Raw genomic sequence first — 12,264 nt, 5'->3', positions numbered from 1 at the left:
AAAGATCCCATATGCCACAATAAAGACTGAAGATTCCTCATACCTCAACTAGACCTGGCACAACCAGATAAATAAATAAGAATTTTAAGACTTGTCTTCCTTACCACACCTTACCACATATGCATAAAGTAGAGAGAGTCCCATGAATATAAGGAACGGAGCAGCCTTGAAGTACTGAATTGCACTTCCTTGGACTGCTGGGCCAGGATAGGATTCTGTCCCATTTCTGCAGCTCTGTGGGATGGTCACAATGACTGTTGTCCAGTGTTGTCACATCTATATGCAGCATATGTCACAAATTCTCCTTCTTAAAACACCTTCTTATCCTGCCTTCTGGGACTCCACTCCTTCTCCCTCCCACTTCTTTGTATTTTCATTTTCTGATTCTTTATTTTCATCACCTTAAAATGTTGCCATAATGTATAAATTAAAATTTCATTTATTCTCAGAGCTTCATAGATGATCTCCATTAAAATAACTCCTAAATTTATATCACTAGCTTGAATCCATTCTCTGACCTCCAAACGAGAATATTTGTTTTCACAGCTTCATCACTTGACAGTTTAGCAAGTTTTATCAAACTTAAAATGCCAAGAACTAATGCTTGAGCCCCTTTCCTTCTGCATCTCAAAATTGATTTTCCCATATTCTTCCCCACCAATAAATAACTCAATTTCTCCATATTTCAGTTTATAAAACTTACAATCATCATTCTTTCATTTACTTATTCAGTAATATATGGTGGTGGTCATTTAGTCACGAAGTCGTATCCTATTCTTGCAACCCCATGGACTGTAGCCCGCCAGGCTCCTCTGCCCATGTGATTCTCCAAGTAAGAGTACTGGAGTGGGTTGCCATGTCCGTCTCCACAGAAATATATCTATCGAGCACCTACTAAGTTCCACACACTGTGCTAAACAATCGCACAACAGTGAAGAAAACAAAGATCCTTATCTTCTTGATGATTATAATTAAAAAAAAAAAAAAAAACAGAAATATCAGTTAAGTAGAGTTGGGAGACCAGCAAGGGGAGCTCTCATGCCTTGTGATGATAGCTAAGTCAATGAAAAGCATTCCTGGCGAGGAGTCAGCCAGGGACAAACCACAGATTCTTTGTGTACTAGAACCCCCACACCACCTTCCTTTTCTCTCCATAAAGCCTTCTCCTTCCCTTTGCCATTTGAGACTTAACATGTGGTTCACCATGATTCCAGATCTCAACTTGCCACTCTCTGCTGATTCTGAATAAGTCCATCTTGCTGGAGAAATGTGTCAGTCTGTTCATTTCAGGTCAGTATTTTTCTGGCCTGCACTAGGACCAGAGAGGAGCCTGGACATCTCCTGCTTTGGTGAGCAAAAGGGTGTGAGCTCCACAATGGAGTCCATTGTTATTTACTGCTTTTCTTGTCAACCCTGGAGCTTGAATATGTCTAATACAACCAAGCTCACATTCCCTTTGCTTTTTGAAGCTCTCCAAGTTTTATTCAAGATCTATTTAAGAGTTCCTTCTTTTTGGTTAAAACCTTGTTTTCCATGTGAGTACTCATTTGGCACTTTGGTCTGATTTGAGACCAGACTGTTTCACTGAAGCTGGCTAACCTTCATCCCATTTCCTTCAGAACACGAGCTGCTTATCCCGAAACTGGCTAGCCTTCAACAGATTCCTGTGGGAAGATGTTTCTCTGAAACAGTGCCGGTTTTTTCAGCTTTCAGCTGATTCTTTTGGAAAGGCTGTCTTCTGGAGACTGGCCAAAAAAAAAGGAAGGAAAGAAAAGGAAAGCTTTCAGCCTGACTCCACTGGGACCAAGATCTTTCCTTTGGACTTGCTGGGATTTGCTTGCCAGCTGTTTGAATTAAACCATGTGTTCTGTAGGCTGTTTGAAAATTCTTCTTTACTCTGGAGGAAAAGACTCTAAGAAATGGAATCCCAGTTATCTAAATATTTTGAAGCCCTCAATCCCCCACCCCACACAGGAACTCTGTTTGATTTTAAGCTTAAAATTGCATTTGTTTTTATTCACATTTCTAACTTTAGTTAGACTGACCTGAGCAAAAGCAATTTAGAATATCAGTGGCCACCAAGGGAAACTTTTGAAATCTTCAAATTTAATTTTCTTAAAACTGAAATGGACTACAATAGATGAAAATTTCCAGAACTGAGTGGAATGCTTATTTTAATTGATACTTTGAACCTTCCCAAAATTATCAGGAGTCTAACGTTGCCTTTCTGAAAAACAAGATTTTAAGACTAACCAAGGCAGACAAGAAATTAGCAAAAGATGAAATGGTTCCCAAAGTCTCGGGCTCTTCTTCTTTGGATTTTCATCTCAGGCTTCCCATCTGGCACCATCTTCCTCTCCCCAGGATCCTTATGGTCAGACTCACCTCTGAAACCATATACTCTTCCTTCCTTTCTGTACTACAGACACTTGCAATATATCCTTAGCATCCCCCCTCCACCCCAACCCCATGCTGATTCTCTGGGCCTCCCTGGTGACTTAGATGGTAAAGAATCTGCCTGCAATGAGGGAGACCTGGGTTCAATCCCTGGATTGGGAAGATCCCCTGGAGAAGGGAACGGCCACCCACTCCAGTATTCTGGCCTGGAGAATGCCATGAACAGATGAGCCTGGGGCTACAGTCCATGGGGTTGCAAAGTTAGGACAAAACTGAGCGACTGAGCCACAGAAGTTATCAGTGAAGGCCAGACACAACATTAAATAAAAACTACTAACTGGGATAGTCTCTAGAATCAGTCTACTAATTTATTATATAATAAGGCTTGAGCAATGGTCAACAAGGATATTATCAGGCTGATACCTAGGGCTCTTCCAAATTATTTTGATTCAAGCTTTCACACAAAAATTTAATAAACTAGTTCACAACTATTAAAATTGACTTCAGATTGTTTTGAAAGAAAATTTGGGGGGAATTCCTTGGTGGTCCAGAGGTTAGGGCCCCACACTTTCACTGCCAAGGTGTGCATTCAGTCGCTGGTCAGGGAACAAGTCAAACATGGCAAGACCAAACCAAATTAAAAAAAAAAAAAGAGAGAGAGGAAGAAAATTCTGGTCTTCCTTGTCTTCCTTTAGATGTCGATTCTATTTGTGTAGCTTTTAACTCTATGTTTATTAATGGGCTGAACTATGGCCTTCCCCCTTTTGGTAAACAAAACCAGAGCAGAATGGGAAACTGTCCATTCCAGATTTCTCTCACACTCTAGATAAGCCACCTCCACTGAAAGCCATCAAACTTCTTAATATTCAACACCATCAGATGAAGTCTCCTAAGTGAAACAAGAACCCTTCTTGTTTCTGCTATGGTTACAAAGAGCCAGGTCACTGCAAAAGTGATTTTTAACAAATTTAAGTGGTTTGGACACCTTCAGCCTTCTAGCCAGGCTATTAAAGTCTTCTCAACTGTCAATGATGGGACTTGGAGGTAATCTAGGTGCTTTTCCCAATATTTACCCTTAGACAGCTTGGAGAAACATTTCAGGGTAATTCTCTTCCAGTCCTAACTGACTGAAGCCACACACAGTGCTTAATCTCACTACTATGAAAGAGCTTCGCCTCAGATTATTAAAACTGCTCAAATCATGGGGATTGATCTTTAATGAACCTCAAGAGGTTCCTGTTTCTGAATCTATTTTGTCTCTCTCTCTCTCTCTTTTTTTTTTTTTTTCCAAGTTCTTGTGAGAGACACATTCTTTCTAGTTTATCAACCATAAACTTTTATCAGGCTAGAACTTCTTAGAGAACAACCATGCTTGCATCTCCTTCTCTCAAAAGAGGTAATTAATCCTAGAATTTTATAGTAGTCATCAACATAACTCACCAGATGAATTAAATGACTCTTTCACACCTTTTATTCTATCTCTGACAGGACTAGAACTGCTTCTGGAAGCACTGATCTTTGGCCTTATTGACTCAGCTTTCAATTTTCTTGAACAAAATCTCAAATTGATTTGAGAAAATTCACAGTGCATCTCCCATCACGATTCAAGTGGGCACGACAAAGCATCTTTCCAGAATTAATCAATTCCCATAGCTAAAGATGTCCTTCAGTGCATGAAACCCATAACAGAAGATCACAAGGCTCCATCTCCGGTACTAGCCTCTGCAATACTCCCATTATGCTTGCTAGGAGATCTAAGAGCCCAGCCTGAAGGGTTGTCCAAGAGCTCTGAGAAAGAAACAACATTGTCCTCCTTTGACACCTAGTTGTTTCTAACCTCATATGTTACCTCTATTCCCATTCGAAGAAGCAAATTCTTCACTGTAATTGATTTTTGGTGTGTGCTCTTTAGTATTGCGGTTGATGAAGATATTCAACTGTTTTTTGCCTTCACTTGGGAAGAAAAACAGTTCATGTGGAAACACCTCAGAGTTATACTGAGAATTCTTATTTCTCCCAAATCCTGAGGTTTGATCTGGATGACATAAAATTCCCTAAAGGTTCTTTGCCACCTCTGTGTAGATGGTAATTACCAATGTGTGGATGGATGATTTGCTTCTTTGCTCCCATTCTCAAGCCCCTTCACATGAAGACAGCATTCACTTGCTAAAAATTTTTAGCCTTAAAGGGACATAAGGTTGGCAAAGAAAATTGCAATTGCCCAAACCCTGGTTTTAAATTTAGGATATCTTATACCAAAACAAAGACTACCCCTAGGTCCATGTAGATTATACACTGTCTTAAGTTTTCCAAAACCCAAAATTAAGTGCCAACTGAGAAGTTTTCTTTTGTTAACTGGTTATTGCCTAAAATGTGTTTCAAAACTCTTTCTTATGAAAAACCTCTCTGTGTTTTACTCAACAATATAAACTCCAACCCAATTTAATGAGAAAAGCTGGATAGCACAAAATTCATGGTCTTAAAGAAGAGTTTAATGAACCTACCTGTTATTGGTCTTCCTAATTATCAGATTCCTCTTTTCTTTTTTGTATATAAAAAGGAAAGGAATGTCATTAGGCTGCTTATTCATAACAGGGGAATGAATAAGTGTATTCCCTTATACAAGGAATAAGTTTCCTTATCCAAAAGAGCCTTTAGCCAGTAGCTGAATTATGTGGCACAGGGACACTGTCTTGCCTTAGAGTCATTACAGCCACAGCTTTTTTGGTTAAGGTCACCAAGAATATTGTTGTGGTAGCCTTTTTAATCATTCCTGTACCTAACAAAGCAGAGCCCTCCTGAATTCACATAACACTCAATGCTTCTCAGCCAGCTGCCTCACCTGTGAAGTTCTGCTGATATCTTTTTCACATAATTATTTTGTATTACAAGCACCTTCATGTGGCTACTCTTCTTTCCTCCATTACACACAAAGTCCTTTCATGACTTCTTCTTGCTGACGAACCACCTCCTGACTCCTTGTGGGGATCTACAGGAAATTCCACTGGGTAACACTAACTTCTCATGGCTCACTGGGGATTCTTATTTAAAAGGCAACAATAGCAGATGCCATGCTGGATGTGCTATTAAAATATTCTTTTGATTTTGTCAGGACAGCATCTTTAGTAATGGATTCCTCAGCCAACCAGTCTAAAGCACACACTTTTACACGAGTTTGTTCTTTAGACAAGAACAAAGCTACAAATATTTATGCTGATGGTAGATAAACTTTCAGAGTAGCTCATAATTTCAGAATTTGTGGAAGCAACTTGAATTACTAACTTCCAGTGAAAATAAAATGTTGAATGGCTCCTATGCTCAGAAACTACCAAAGGTGGTACTTTTACCAGACACTTTAGCTATTAAGATTCTAGACACACTAAACTTGATTTTCTGAAAGCTAAGGAAAATTACTGATATATCTACAGGGAATGCTGCCCTTACAGAGACAAACTGCAGCCAAACTTCTATTGTGGTGCAAAGGGCTTTTCTTTAAATAATTTAGGAAAACTGGTTAGAAAAGTCCAACAGTTTGCCACAGAAAAAGAAAAAATAAGATTTTCAATTCTTGGTCTCATTAAAAAAGAGAGAAAGTTCTGGCCTGGACCAAATAACCACTCTGACCAAATACCAAAGACTCTAAAACTCCCACTCCTCAACCTTATACATGCATTAAACTACTGGTTTATTGAGAAAAGTATAACCTCCATCAATCAATATAGGTGGGAAAAAGTAACCAGGCCATAAAAAGCACTTCCTTCACTTGTCCCACTTCTCCAAATACAATCCATGTAAACTCATATTGCTCAAGACATTTTAAACTACTGAACGGGCCAATTGAGGCCTGGGAAATAAATTTCATATAATTTCCTCTTCCTAGTGGACATACATATATTTTAGTCATGATCTGTGTTTTTTCGCTGGGCTAAAGCCTTTCCTTGTAGCCAGGCTACTGCTTCATCTGTGAATAAATTCCTTTTGGAAAACACTACCTTAAGTTGGAGAAGGCCTCTTGAACTTCATGATGATGGAGGAAACCATCTAACTGGCTAAGTGCTTTGATAAGTCTCTTCTGTTTGGCTTGTTTTACTACACTTTATCTGAGCTTCGCAGCCTGAATCCCCTATTTTCACTAAACACAGTAGCAACATTGTTGAGACTCAATTGACAAAAGTGAAAGAGGACCTACTTTGGCCAAAATGTTGCCGTTGGTCCTTCTCAATTTCAGATATAAAACTCCTGGACCTCATAAAACTTCACCCTATGAGATAGTCACAAGACACTCAGTGCCCTTGGTTCATGCCTCTTTTGATCTACAAGTGATAAAAGGAGAGATGTTCCATTATTGCAAAGTTCTAATTCCTTCTATTAAAAATAATCATAGTTTAGTAGAGGTATCTTTTCACAGTATCCTCTTGGGAGATAAAGACCTTACATAAGCACCATATAACCTGGAGATTTGTCTTTTGAATTAGACATCTGCAGAAAATGCTTTTTCATTCTTATCAGAAAACCTCCTATCAAGTTATTCTAACCAATGCCTGTGCCACTGAACTCCAAGAAATACATTCATAGATTCATGTGACACATGTAAAGAAAGTATGCAGTTCTGACTGGACCAACACTTCACCTGATGGCTTGAAAATAAAGATTCCCTGAATTAGATGTCATTTAATGAGACAGATTTTGCAAGATATCTGAAAGAGTTCTGTTGGAATTTTGGTTCCAAACCTTGCGTGATTATATAGCAGATAATCACTAATGTCTGTGATTTTAGAAACATTGTTGATGTTGTCCAGTTACTTAGTCATGCCTGACTCTTTGTGACCCCATGGACTACAGCATGACAGATGTCCTGTCCTTTACCATCTCCTGGAGCTTGCCCAAACTCATTCCATTGAGTCAGTGATGCCATCCAACCATCTAGTCCTCTGTTTTTCCCTTCTCCTCCTGCCTTCAATCTTTCCCAGCATCAGGGTTTCTTCTAATGAGTCAGCTTTTCTCATCAGGTGGGCAAAGTATTGGAGCTTAAGCTTCAGCATTAGTCCTTCCAAAGAAAGAGTTTATTCCCTTTAAGATTGACTGGTTTGATCTCCTTGCAGTCCAAGGGACTCTCAAAAGTCTTCTCCAACACCACAGTTCAAAAGCATCAATTCTTCAGTGGTCAGCCTTCTTAATGGTCCAAATCTCACATCCATACATGACTACTGGAAAAACAATAGCTCTGATTTTTTTTTTTTTTTTTTACCTTTATTGAGAAAGTAATATCCCTGCTTTTTAATACACTAAGTTTGTCATAGCTTTTCTTACAAGGAGTAAGCATTTTTTAATTTTACAGCTGCAGTCACCATCTGCAGTGATTTTTGAGCCCAAGAAAATAAAGTCTTTCACTGTTTCCCAATCTGTTTGTCATGAAGTGATGGGAACAGATACCATGATCTTAAATTTTTTTAAATATTGAGTTTTAGGCCAGCTTTTTCACTCTTCTCTTTCAGCTTCATCAAAAGGGTCTTTAGATCCTTTTCATTTTCCGCCATAAAGGTAGTACATCTGCATATCTGAAGTTATTGATAATTCTCCCAGCAATCTTGATTCCAGCTTGTGCTTCATCAAGCCCAGCATTTCACATGATGTACTCTTCATAAAAGTTAAATACACAGGGTGACAATTTACAGCCTTGACATTCTCCTTTCCCAACTTGAACCAGTCCATTGTTTCATTCCTGGTTCTAACTGTTGCTTCTTGACCTGCATACAGATTCCTCAGGAGGTGGGTAAGGCAGTCTGATATTCCCATCTCTTGAAGAATTTTCCACACGTTGTTGTGAGCCACATACTCAAAGGCTTTAGTGTAGTCAATGAAGCAGAAATAGACGTTCTTCTGGAATTCTCTTCCTTTTTCTATGATCCAATGGATGTTGGCAATTTGATCTCTGATTCCCCTACCTTTTCTAAATTCAGCTTGAACATCTAGAATCTTTCAGTTCATGTACTGCTGAAGCCTAGTGATAGCTTATGGTGAGGGATGTTGGATTCGTGATCTCCAAAGATTTAGATTTGGGACCAGGGACCAGGCTTGATCACACAAGACCTTGTGTGTAGCAGTATTTTATTAAAGTATAAAAAGGGAGAGAGAAAGCTTCTGACATAGATATCAGAAGGGGGATGAAGAGTGCCCCACTTGTTAGTCTTATCAAAGCCTTATATGCTTTTACCAGACCCACTCCCACAACAGAACAAGATAACAAGATTAGTCAGAAGGTTCTTGTTAAGGAGAAACATGTCCTTGGGCAAGATACGTTGTAATATTGACTAAAACAAAGCAATGTAGAAAACCAAACAAACAAACAAAACCTTTGTCCTTTTCTGTTCCTTCAGAACCCCAGGCCCCTATCTCTTCCTCGAGAGCTCCAGACCACTTTATCCTCCTTGGGGACCCAAGACTTCTTACCAAGCTACTTAGGAATTGACTCTCTCACTAGCTTGAAGAATTTTGAGCACTACTTTCCTATCATGTAAAATGAGTGCAATCATGTGGTGGTTTGAACATTTTTTGGTATTGCCCTTCTTTGGGATGGGAATGCAATCTGACCTTTTTCAGTCTTATAGCAACTGCTGAGCTTTCCAAATTTGCAGGCATATTGAGTGCAGCCCTTTAAGCAGTGAAGTTCCTCAGTCATGTCTGACTCTTTGTGATCCCATGGACTGTAGCCTACCAGGTTGCTCCATCCATGGAATTTTCCAGGCAAGAGTACTGGAGTGGGTTGCCATTTCCTTCTCCAGGGGATTTTCCTGACCCAGGGATCAAATCCAGGTCTCCTGCATTGCAGGCAGCAGCCCTTTAACAGGATAATCTTTTAGGACTTAAAATAGCTCAACTGGAATTCCATCACCTTCACTAGCTTTATGCATACTGATACTTCTTAAGGCCCACTTGACTTTACATTCCAAATCAAGTTTGGATGTCTGGCTCTAGATGAGTGATCACACCATCATGGTTATCTAGGTCATTGAAATCTTTTTGTATAGTTCTTCTGTGTATTCTTGCTACATTTTCTTGATATATTTTGTTCCTATTAGGTCCATACTGTTTATGTCCTTTATTGTGACCATCTTTGAATGAAATATTCCCTTGATATCTCTAATTTTTGCAGAGATCTCTAGTCTTTCTCATTCTATAATTTTCCTCTATTTCTTTGCACTGTTCTCTTAGGAAGGCTTTCTTATCTCTGTTATTCTTTGAAACTTGCATTCAGATGGGTATAGCTTCCATTTTTCTCCTTTGCCTTTTGCTTCTCTTCTTTTCTCAGCTATTTGTAAGGCCTCCTCAGACAACCTTTTTGCCTTTTTGCATTTCTTCTTCTAAGGATGATTTTGGTCACTGACTCCTGTACAATGTTATGAAATTCTGTCCATTATTCCTCAGGCACTGTAACTATCAGATCTAATCTCTTGAATCTATTTGTCACTTTCCACTGTGTAATCATAAGGGATTTCATTTAGGTCATAGTTGAATGGTATAGTGGTTTTCCCTACTTTCTTCAATTTATGTCTGAATTTTGCAATAAGGAAATGATTATCTGAGCCACAGCCAGCTCCTGTTTTTCGTGTTTTGTTTTTTTTTTTTAATTTTTTAATTTTGCTGACTATATAGAGCTTCTTCATCTTCAGATGCAAAGAGTATAATAAACCTTATTTCAATATTAACCATCTGGTGATATCCATGTGTAGAGTTGTCTTTTGTGTTGTAGGAAGAGGGTATTTGCTACAACCATTGTGTTTTCTTGGCAAAACTCTGTTAGCTTTTTCCCTGCTGCATTTTGTACACCAAGGACAAACTTGCCTGCTAACCCAGGTATCTCTTGACTTCCTACTTTTGCAAGCCAGTCCTCTGTGATGAAAAGGACTTTTTTTTTTTTTAGTGTTAGTTCTAGAAGACTTGTAGGTCATCATAGAACCATTCAACTTCAGCTTCTTTGTCATTAGTGGTTGGGACATAGACTTGGCTTACTTGGTGATATTGAATGGTTTGTCTTGGAAATGAACAGAGATCATTCTGTCCTTTTTGAGGTTGCCCCCAAGTACTGCAATTTTGACTCTTTTGTTGACTATGATCTATGGCATTTCTCCTAAGGGATTATTGCCCACAGTAGCAGCTATAATGGTCATCTGAATTAAATTTACACAGTCAAGTCCATTCTATTTCACTGATTCTTAAAACGTTGATGCTCACTTTTGTCATCTCCGGTTTGACCACTTCTAATTTTCCTTGATTCATGGACTGAACATACAAGATTCCTATAAAACATTGTTCTTTACAGCACTGGACTTTTCTTTCACCACCAGACAGATTCACAGCTGGGCTTTTGTTTCCACTTTGGCTCAGTCTCTTCATTCCTTGTGAAGCTATTTCTCCACTCTTCTCCAGTAGCATATTGGCCACCTACAGATCTGGGAGTTCATCTTTCAGTGTCTTATATTTTTGCCTTTTCATGCTGCTCATAGGGTTCTCAAGGGAAGAATGTTAAAGTGCTTTGTCACTCTTCTCCAGTTGGACCAGTTTTTGTCAGAACTCTTCACCATGACCTGTCTGTCTTGGGTGGCCCTATACAGCATGGCTCATAATTTCATTGAATAAGACAAAGCTGTGATCCATGTGATCAGTTTGGCTAGCTTCCTGTGACTGTTGTTTTCATTCTCTCTGCCCTCTGATGGATAAGAATAAGAGGCTTGTGGAAACTTCCTGATGAGAGGGACTGGCTGTAGGGAAAACTGGGTCTTGCTCTATTGGGCAAGGCCATGCTCAGTAAATCTTTAATCCATTTTTCTGCTGATGAGTGGGGATATGTTCACTCCCTGTAATTTGTCCTGAGGACAAACTGTAGTAATGGTAATGGTGACCTCCTTCAAAAGAACTTATACCAGCAAGTTGCAGCTCCCAGGGCTGGTGTAGTCAGTATCCCTGACCCTGCGGCAGGCCACTGTTGACCCATGTCTCCTCCAGAGACTCCTGGACACTCACAGGCAAGTCTGGTTCAGTGTCATATGGGGTCACTGCCTCTTTCTCCTGTGTCTTGGTGTGTATAGGGTTTTGATTGTGCCCTCCAAGTCTGTTACCCCAGTCCTGTGGAAGTTCTATGATCCAATTCCACTGTCCTTCAAAGTCAAGTTCTCTGGGGGTTCTCAGTCCCTTTTCCAGATCTCTAGGTTGGGGACTCTGTTGTGGGCTCTAGAGCTTTTGCAACAGTGTGAGAACTTCTTTGGTATAACTCTTCTCCAGCTTGTGGGTTGTTTGCTCAGCGGTTCTATGGTGGGGCTAGTGGCAACCTCCTCTAAGAGGACTTATGCTACACATTGCACCTCCCAGGTCTGCTGCAGTCAGAGCACCTGACCCCATGGCAGGTCACTGCTGATCCATGCCTCTGTAGGAGACACTCAAACACTCAAGGCAGGTCTGACTCAGTCTCTTGTGGAGGTTACTGCTCCTTTCCTTGGGTCCTGGTGTGCACAATTTTTGTTTGTGACCCTGAGCATCTCTCATGATAGGAGACTTGATTCTAAATGTGATTGCACTCCTCCTACCATCTTTTTGATGCTTCTCCTTTGCCCATGAACATAGGGTATCTTTTTTGGTGAGATCCAACATTCTCTTGTCTATGTTTGTTCAGCAGCTAGTTGTGATTTTGGTGTTCTCACAGGAGAAGATGAATGCATGTCCTTCACAGACTTTAGATAAAAAGTGTCTCAGAAGTCTCCATCCTACCCCTTCTCTTTACTCAAATATGACCTAAAGATATTTCTAATATGTGAACTGTTTATCTGATGGGAGACAGTATACCTAGTAAAGGTTCCTCCTGATACAGAGGAA

This window comes from Cervus elaphus, chromosome 28 (genome assembly GCF_910594005.1).
Source record: "Cervus elaphus chromosome 28, mCerEla1.1, whole genome shotgun sequence".
NCBI classification, from domain to species: domain Eukaryota; kingdom Metazoa; phylum Chordata; class Mammalia; order Artiodactyla; family Cervidae; genus Cervus; species Cervus elaphus.
Note: the sequence above shows the minus strand (reverse complement) of the source record.